Below are 8,983 nucleotides of genomic sequence, written 5' to 3'. Positions count from 1 at the left end.
TGTAAATCAACTATACTTCAATTAAATTTTAAAAATAAAGGACAGTAATAGATTGTAATGCACTGAATTATATAAGCACATACTAATATAAACACATTAGAGAAAAGAAAATGCCTGCCCTTATAGTTGAATGCTGCTGCTGCTGCTGCTAAGTCACTTCAGTCATGTCCGATTCTGTGCGACCCCATAGATGGCAACCCACCAGGCTCCCCCATCCCTGGGATTCTCCAGGCAAGATCACTGGAGTGGGTCGCCATTTCCTTCTCCAATGCATGAAAGTGAAAAGTGAAAGTGAAGTCGCTCAGTCGTGTCCGACTCTTAGCAACCCCATGGACTGCAGCCTACCAGGCTCCTCCATCCATGGGATTGTCCAGGCAAGAGTACTGGAGTGGGATGCCATTGCCTTCTCCGTTACAGTTGAATATCAACTAATAAATGTAGAAGAAATGTGAAAAATACCAAACCATTTGGCAACCATTATAATGCTGATTGATTCAAGTAGGAATTGTCAATAGATGCTAGGGCTGGTGGGTAGATATTTGAAATTGGGCCAGGACCCCATTTCTTATTAGAAAACGTACCACAAAGGACTTTCCTGGTGGCTCAATGGTTAAGACTTTGCCCTTCAATGCAGAGGGTGTAGGTTTGATCCCTGGTTTGGGAGCTAAGATCCCACATGCTTCTCAGCCAAAAGTCAAAACATAAAACAGAAGCAATATTTTAACAAATTCAATAAAGATTTTGAAACTGGTTCACGTTAAAAAAAATTTTTTTTAATATAAATCTTCACTCAAAATACTTCTCAATTGCTAAGGAGGAAATGGCAGGCTTCTCCCTGTGTAAATTCACCAGACACCAACTCGAGCAGGTGATCAGAGTTAACATAGACAGTAGTGGGTGGGTCAATGTCATGTGCCTCCTGATGTGATAAACTGAGAAGAGCACACCATCACTTCTGAATAGTATTTTCTATCAGTGTTGACATCCTAATATAAAGCCACAATGCAACCATTCATAAGTAGGAGAGAGTCTTTGTATTCTAGATTTAGAAGTGAAGGTGCATCATGTTAGCAACTTGCTTTCAAGTGGCTCAGAAAACAAGTAATGGCAATAGATATTCATATAAAGTTGCTTACACAGCAAATACATGCATAATTGGGAAATCTTGATGAAAGGGATATGGCAGTACTTTACTGTCTTTGCAACTTTTCTGTACATTTGAAATTTTAAAATTTACTGAAATACCTTTTTAAAAATCATATTTGTAGTATAAAATGGTTTGATGATTGACATTTTGGCAAGGAATTGGAAAAACAACTGCATAGATTTCTAGGTGGGAAAGTACATAAAAGTACTATTTCTTATGGAGGGCAGTTCGTCACTATCAAATTTTTAAAATGCATATACACTTTGACTCAGTAATTCTACTTTTAGGAATTAATGCTACAGATGTATACATCTATGAATATGGGATATACTTCAAGTTGCATAAAATGCAAATAATCAAGTACAAAGTTGTGTGAAAATATAACCATTTGTGTGAAAAAGGACCCATGCATGCATATTTACCTATAATTACTGATAATATCAGAATAGAAAAGAAGCTGGTGGCTAGGTGGCTAAAATTAAAAAAAAAAATCAGATATAGGAGAGGTGGAGAATTGCGGCTGTTTTAGAATTAGTCTTAGATTCTACCTCTTCATGGGAGGAACTATAATTTCCCCATCCCTTGAATCTGGACCTTGGCCAGTTGAGTGTGGTAGAACTGACAGTGTGCCAAGCCTGGGTATTAGACCCATGCAATTTCCATGAGAACTTGCTCAGGGAATCTGGTTGGAAGATGAAATACATAGAATAGAGCCAATAACCCCAGCTGAGATCATTCTTGACTAGCCAGCACAAGCCAGTCACCAGACTAAGCCTAGCCAGGACCAAGTGAACTGCCAAGTTAAACCCAGCAGAACTACCCAGTGGACCCATTCTCTTGTGATCATAATAAATGGCTGTTTTAAGCCACTAAGTCTGTGGTAGTTTTTAATACAGCATTAGTGTGGCAACAGATTATACCCAGCACGAACGCATTCTTATTGGGTCCTAAGTGAGCCTTGGTATCTAACATTACTTACATCCTGCTGCAAATCTAGAAGTACTCAATTTTTCCTTGTCTTCTTGGCAACCAGGCATGGGCACATGACTGGGCCCTGCTTTGCTACATCCACTAATGTAAGTGTCAAAATTCTCCAGTGCCTTATTTCTTGGTGGTGTTTGTTCCAGATATACTGATCGCGGAATTGCCACCCACATGAGGTCCTAGCACTAATGCATTTATCTTCAGTTGACTCCTGTGGGGAGCTTTCAGCTCTGCCCCTATTTACACATTTTCTCAGCCTGATGCTTCTGCTCCTGGAAATAAGAAGGTATTAAGTAGCTCATGGAATTAAGTTTATTTTCTGTTTACAAGGGCCAGTGGGCCTTTTTGCTTTTAAATGGAACATCATTCATTTAGATTTCTGAAGTTGATTAGTCAGGAATTTGCTGGTGTGGACAGTCCAAACTATCACACTGGTGAAGTTAGAAAAAGAAGGTAGGAGAGAATTTTAGGAATGGGGATAGTATTAATGTTCCTCTATGTTATTTTCCTTTGAAACAAACATCTCAATTACTATGATACAGTACAAAGCAAGAGAGACATCATTTATTGTTGGCCTTTGCAATGGAAATACACTGTACCAAGACTCAAGTCCTAGCAACCTTTTACACTAGGATTGACCAGGATTCAACCTTTGAACTCTATCTTTAACCCATTACTTCAGGATTGTTTTGTAAATTTTAACTACTCTCACACTTTCCTGAAAAGCAATTTAGAATCCCATACACTGAAATGCCTTTTATTGTCCCTGAGAAAGTGCCTTGGACACGGATATATCAAGTAACTCAGGAAATCTTGAATCAGACAAGAAATTGGCTAACTACCAATTTTCCCATCTCTTGGCTAACTTTGTTTCCCAATTAGTTTGAGGCTCAACAGAACTAGGACCCTGGCTAAGTTTCAGCTGGCATTGATTCAATCTTTAAATCTCTCACATCTATCCTGTCTCATCCCACAGTTTAGGCCCTCATCTTTCAGCTAGATGATTACTGCAACATGAGACAAGATTGGAGGCAAGAGAGACCGAGTTTTTTCAGGGGACAGGCCTTCTGTGATTTGGTTTTTCTTACTTCCCACTGCAACTCCTGCCAATCCCAGGATAGAAAATAGACATTTGTCTGATTGTACCAATTATTTTCAGAACACCAAGCGCTTACATGCTGTTCCCTATGATTAGCATGCCTTCCCTACTTGAAAAATGTCTACTCATCCTTCAATTTTCAACTCAAGCATTACCAGCAATGTCCATCTCCAAGCAGAAAAGACTCTTCACCTTCTCTTATGGCCAAGCTATCCATTTAACCCTATCCCTACTGTAGAGTATTAACTTCCTTGTTGTCGCTCCCATTGTTCAGAGTTCTTTTGTATCCCCATTACATAGGCTAATGTACTAGAGTACTCAGATTATGCCTATGGGCAGCCTTGGATAAATAACCAAGAAAAGAAAAGGGAAAAAGGAAGAGAGGAGAGAAGAAAAGAATCTGAAGACCCAGGGCCTCAATTCTCTATTCCAAAAAAAACTTGTAATGTTCATCCTCCCAACAAAAACATCCCTGACGTTTAAGAACCATACTTAGCAAAAGAGTGACAAGATGAAAATACATGACAGTTACTGCCTTGGATTTCAAAAATTACTCAAGACATCTATCAATCACATTAATAAGAGTCCATTCTTCCTTATTAAGTATATAAGCTGAAAGGCTGGCAGCGTTTCATGGAAATTTTATGATCACTGGCGTCAGACATGGTTTAAATCTGGCCTTAGATAAATTTCTTGCCCTCTGTATCTCTCAGTTCCTTGAACTGAAAGGATTGTATTGCACTGCTAGCAATCTTTCATACATACACACACACACACACACACACATATCCTTAGTTTTGTAACTTTTCCAGTGAACAGGCTTACAAGAGCAATGAATTGGGCACAACCAAGATTTTCATTACATGGAGAAGTGTTGTTTTTTTAATCACATTGTCCATACTATCCAGTTTTATATAGCATTTAAAGAATACTGAAGTATAACTGAATGTACTGACTTAGAAACCTGTCCATGTGTTCTTTCATAGGAAAAATATTGAACATATGCAATTACAATCTTATTGATCATCTTGAAAAATATCTGTATATAGAGGTACATGTATATGTAAAGTGCTTAGGGATACAATCATCAAGACCAAAGTGTGTAATACATGAAGGAGGAAGAAAGCACTACCAGAGAAAAATAATTTCAATAAACAATTCTGTTTTAATTGATATAGTCCATTCAAGATGCCATAGCAAAATACCACAAATTGCATGGCTTATAAATGGATATTTTTCACAGTTCCAAAACCTAAAGCACCAGCATGGTCACATAGCAACTGCCAACCAAGAAAAGTTTACCCAGCAAAGTTATCCTTCAGAAATGAAGGGTAGATAAAGCTTTTCATAACAACCAAAAGCTGAGGGAATCCATCACCACTATACCTGCCTTACAAGAAATGCTGAAAGATGTTTTTCATATTAATATGAAAGGATGCTAACTTCTAATGTAAGCTTATGAAAGTATTCGTCACACGTGTAGAGGCTTCCCTGGATGCTCAGTGGTAAAGAATCCACCTGCCAGTGCAGGAGGCATGGACTCCATCCCTGATCTGGGAAAATCCCACGTGCCATGGAGCAACTAAGCCCATTCACCACAACTATTGAGCCCGCACACCCTAGAGTCCAGGAGCTGCGACTACGGAGTCTATGCACCCTAAAGCCCGTGGTCCACAGCTAGAGAATAGCCCCCATTCATCACAACTAGAGAAAAGCAACAAAGATCTAATACAGTAGGTCTAGTGCAACGAAGGCCCAGTACAAAAATAAATACACACACATGCATCACACTGGTAACACTAAGTATATAGTCAAATTCAGAATACTTTCAATACTATAACCACGTAACTCTAGTATGGCAGTTAAAGGACCCTTGTGGCTCAGAACCTGTCTGCAATGTGGGAGACCTGGGTTCTTTCTATCCCTGGGTTGGGAAGATCCCCTGGAGAAGGGAAAGACTACCCACTCCAGTATTCTGGCCTGCAGAATTCCCTGGACTGCATAGTCCATGGGATCACAAACAGTCAGACGTGAGTGACTTTCACTCACTGCCCTACCTGCCAGTCAGTCAGTGCCCTGTCACTGCCCATTCTGGCCATGGCTAATGCCCTTGGGTTGTAATTTGACCAAAGCTCCCAAGGCAGCCCTGGTTTTGGCTAACCCATCTCAGCAGCTGGAACTTGGAGGGCCCACTGCAGTCCAGGACTTCTGGTTTTGCTTCTTCCTGGCTAGAGGTGTTGCAAGATGCTATGCCAAAACATTTGCCCCTGTGGATCAAGTAAAAGTTTTATTACAAGCTCACAGTCAATGCTAAAAACATTCAGAAGTATTTTCTGCATTGCCTGCTATTTCCCAAAGGATGGATACCTTGGATTGTATTAATATAAAGGGATTATTGCAATGATGATCTGAATATTTCCCTATGGTGCAATCCAGTTTATCACATTTGAGCATGATGGAACATTTACTACTACAAAGCTGAGTTTCTGGTCTGTACACAGATTAATGGCTGGATCTGTGGCAGGTTTAACGGCAGTTATCAGTACTTACCCTCTACACATGGTTAGAGTACACCGAACACTCCAAGTGAAAGAGGAACATACTTATACAGGAATTAGTCATGCTTTCAAAATTGTTTGAGCAAAGGAAAGTGATTACCTTGTATTTTACAGAGGCCTGATACCTGCTGTATTGGGAATGGTTCTTTCTATAGGCATGTATTTGGTTGGTTGGTTGCTTTTTTCCTTCTGGTACCTTTCCTGTGCTCCTTACATTCTTGGCAGAATTTCTGATAACAGTAAGTCCCCTACATACAAACCTTCCATTTGCAAACTTTCAAAGATGTGAGTGTGTGTTCACATGTCCAATCATGTTAGTTCCTGTGTCTGGCGTGCATTGTCACATGTGTGCATCTTCTACAAGTGGTTGTGATCACCTGTACATCACTGTGTAGCACTGTAGAGAGTACAGTAGCACAGTATCTTTAGTTCAAGCCCAGGATGTCTAGAAGCAAGCATAAAAGCAGCAGTGATATAGCTGGTACTACTGATACAGCTGGTAAGTACTGTACTGTAAGATTAAAAATATTTTATTTTTGTGTTTTTAAGTGTATTTGTTTGCAAAGTTTTATAAACCTATCATAATACCGTACTACTATATAGCCAAATATATTAGTTGGGTACCGAGGCCTACTTTGTTGGACTTAACGAACAAACTGGACTTACCAATGTGCACTCAGAATGGAACTCATTCATTTGTAGGGGACTTGCTGTATCCTAATGTCTTTGTTTTGAAAACTCACAAACTTACATTGCAGTGGTGTTACTGGAACAAAAACACAGAGTCGTTGTATCCTACTCATTTGTTGTATTCTTTGGTAATTGTAGTTAGGAACTGCTCCTTCAGAATTTGAAAAGTGCCTTACCAGGAAGGTGACTATAAAGTATGTCTATGGACACCATGGAATTCAAAGGGATCGTGGTTTCTCTCTTAATTATACCCACTGTGTTCTTCCTCACACAGTGGCTTTTACAATACATGAACTTATGAAGCAGTTTTTTCACCTCAACTAAAAAAAGTTATGATTTCCTTAAACTCTTTGAGAGAAAAATGAAATCTTAATTTGTGGGAAGAACATACTTGGAGGGAGACATTTACCCTGTCACTGAAAACCACTGGTATTTTAGCACTTGATTTTTTTGTTCATCATAATCAAAAGTGCTTACTATGCTTTCTGATGCTGAAAGTTATACCTTGGAATATTGGGGGGGGGGGGGAATTTATAAGCTGATGCTGGCTAATCAATAGGTTAATTGAAATAATTTAAAAGTATTATTTGGAAATAAGGTTAATTTAAAACGGGATTTAAGAGGTTGCCATTAAGGTTACTTAAAATATGAAAACAGAGCTACTATTATATGATCCAGCAATCTCACACCTGGGTATATACCCAGAAAAGACAGCTAAAAGATACATGAACCCCAATGTTCAGCACTGTTTACAACAGCCAAGACATGGAATACACCAAGTGCCCATCAACAAATGATTGGCTTAAGATATGTTGTGTACATATACACCTACACATATGTATGTGTGTATATACATACAATGGAATTAGTATGGATTTCTCAAGTGGCGCAATGGTAAAGAATTTGCCTGCCAATGCAGGAGATGTAAGAGATGCGAATTCCATCCCTGGGTTAGAAGATTCCCTGGAGGACAACATGGCAACTCACTCCAGTATTCTTGCCTGGAAAATTCCACGGACAGAAGAGCCTGGCGGGCCACAGTTCAAGGGGTCACAAAGAGTTGAACATGACTGAGCACACACACATATTAAATATATACATGCATACAATGGAATTATTACTTAGCCATAAGAAAGAATGAAATATTGCCATTTGGAGCAACATGGACAGATTATCATGCTAAGTGAAGTAAGTCAGAGAAAGACAAATATTGTATCACTTAAATGTGGAATCTAAAAATGATACAAATGAGTCCATATACAATACAGAAACAGACTCAGACAGAAAGGAAATTATGGTTACCAAAGGGGAAAGGGGAGGAGGAAAGGATAAATTATCAGATACAAACCAGTTCATATAAAATACATAAGCAACAAGGATTTACTGTATAACATACTGAACTGTATTCAATGTCTTGTAATAAGCTAAAATGAAAAGTAATGTGAAATATATAAAGTCTTTATATATATATTCAGTTTTTCCATATATCTGAATCATTTTGCTATACACCAAAACTAGTACAATATTGTAAATCAACTAGATTTTTTTTTTAAAAAGTGTTACCTTTTTCTTTATCATGCTATTCCAAGCTTTTAATTGTAATCATGATGTTCAAAGACTGACATTGGTTCTTATCATAGACAGGCTTGGTTATATTGCAGCAGAATGAAGAGAATTGGAAATTTAAGGTATATAAAACATAGCTTAAAGCCAACATTGAACTATTATTCTTAATATTGCTCTTATGTAATTCTGCTGTACTCAATAAAAGGACATTTTCTCTTAATTTCCTTAATAAAAGTTGTATTGAAAAAGTAGCTGTGTAGAGAGACTTAACATGGTAGCTCAGATGGTAAAGTATTTGTCTGCAGTGCAGGAGATCCAGGTTTGATCCCTGGGTTGGGACGACCCCCTGAAGAAGGAAATGTCTACCTACTCCAGTATTCTTGCCTGGAAAATTCCATGGACAGAGGAACCTGGCAGGCTACAGTCCATGGGGTCACAAAGATTTGGACATGACTGAACAGCTAACCCACACAGACTCAACAATAAGAATTTTCAGGTATTGTGCAAATGTTACTTCCAGTTTCTATGAGTGATTTAAAGGTGTTTTTTAAAAGTCAGTGTATTTCCCAAAGGCAATAAAAATATTGAGTATCTTTTCTCTTGAAATAGATTAGTTATAGATTTGTTTTCATTAAATATTTTGGTATATACCAGATCATCTAAGTCCACTGTAAAATACCTACTAATATAGATACGAATATCAAATAATGTTTCTAAGGCATTATGTCATGATACATCAAATAGTTCTTCCTTGTGAAATAATTTTAGTGCAATATAAACTTAAGTAGAAATGCAACCCACTCCAGTATTCTTGCCTGGAGAATCCTATGCACAGAGAAGCCTGGCAGGCTACAGTCCATGGAGTAGCAAAGAGCCAGACACGACTGAGTGACACACACACACGGAAATGTAAAACATGATTTGAATTGCTATCCTTTG

The 8,983-nt window shown here is 38.4% G+C and overlaps 1 pseudogene; it reads left to right on the top strand.

Annotated features, from left to right (window-relative positions):
• Positions 1-5,334: 5,334 nt before the first annotated feature.
• Positions 5,335-8,983, top strand: part of LOC102270602 (solute carrier family 25 member 16 pseudogene) — a 51,150-nt pseudogene continuing 47,501 nt past the window's right edge.

This window comes from Bos mutus, chromosome 6, assembly GCF_027580195.1.
Source record: "Bos mutus isolate GX-2022 chromosome 6, NWIPB_WYAK_1.1, whole genome shotgun sequence".
Classification (NCBI taxonomy): domain Eukaryota; kingdom Metazoa; phylum Chordata; class Mammalia; order Artiodactyla; family Bovidae; genus Bos; species Bos mutus.
The sequence above is the reverse complement of the archived record's forward strand: the minus strand, read 5'-3'. Positions and strand labels throughout refer to the sequence as shown.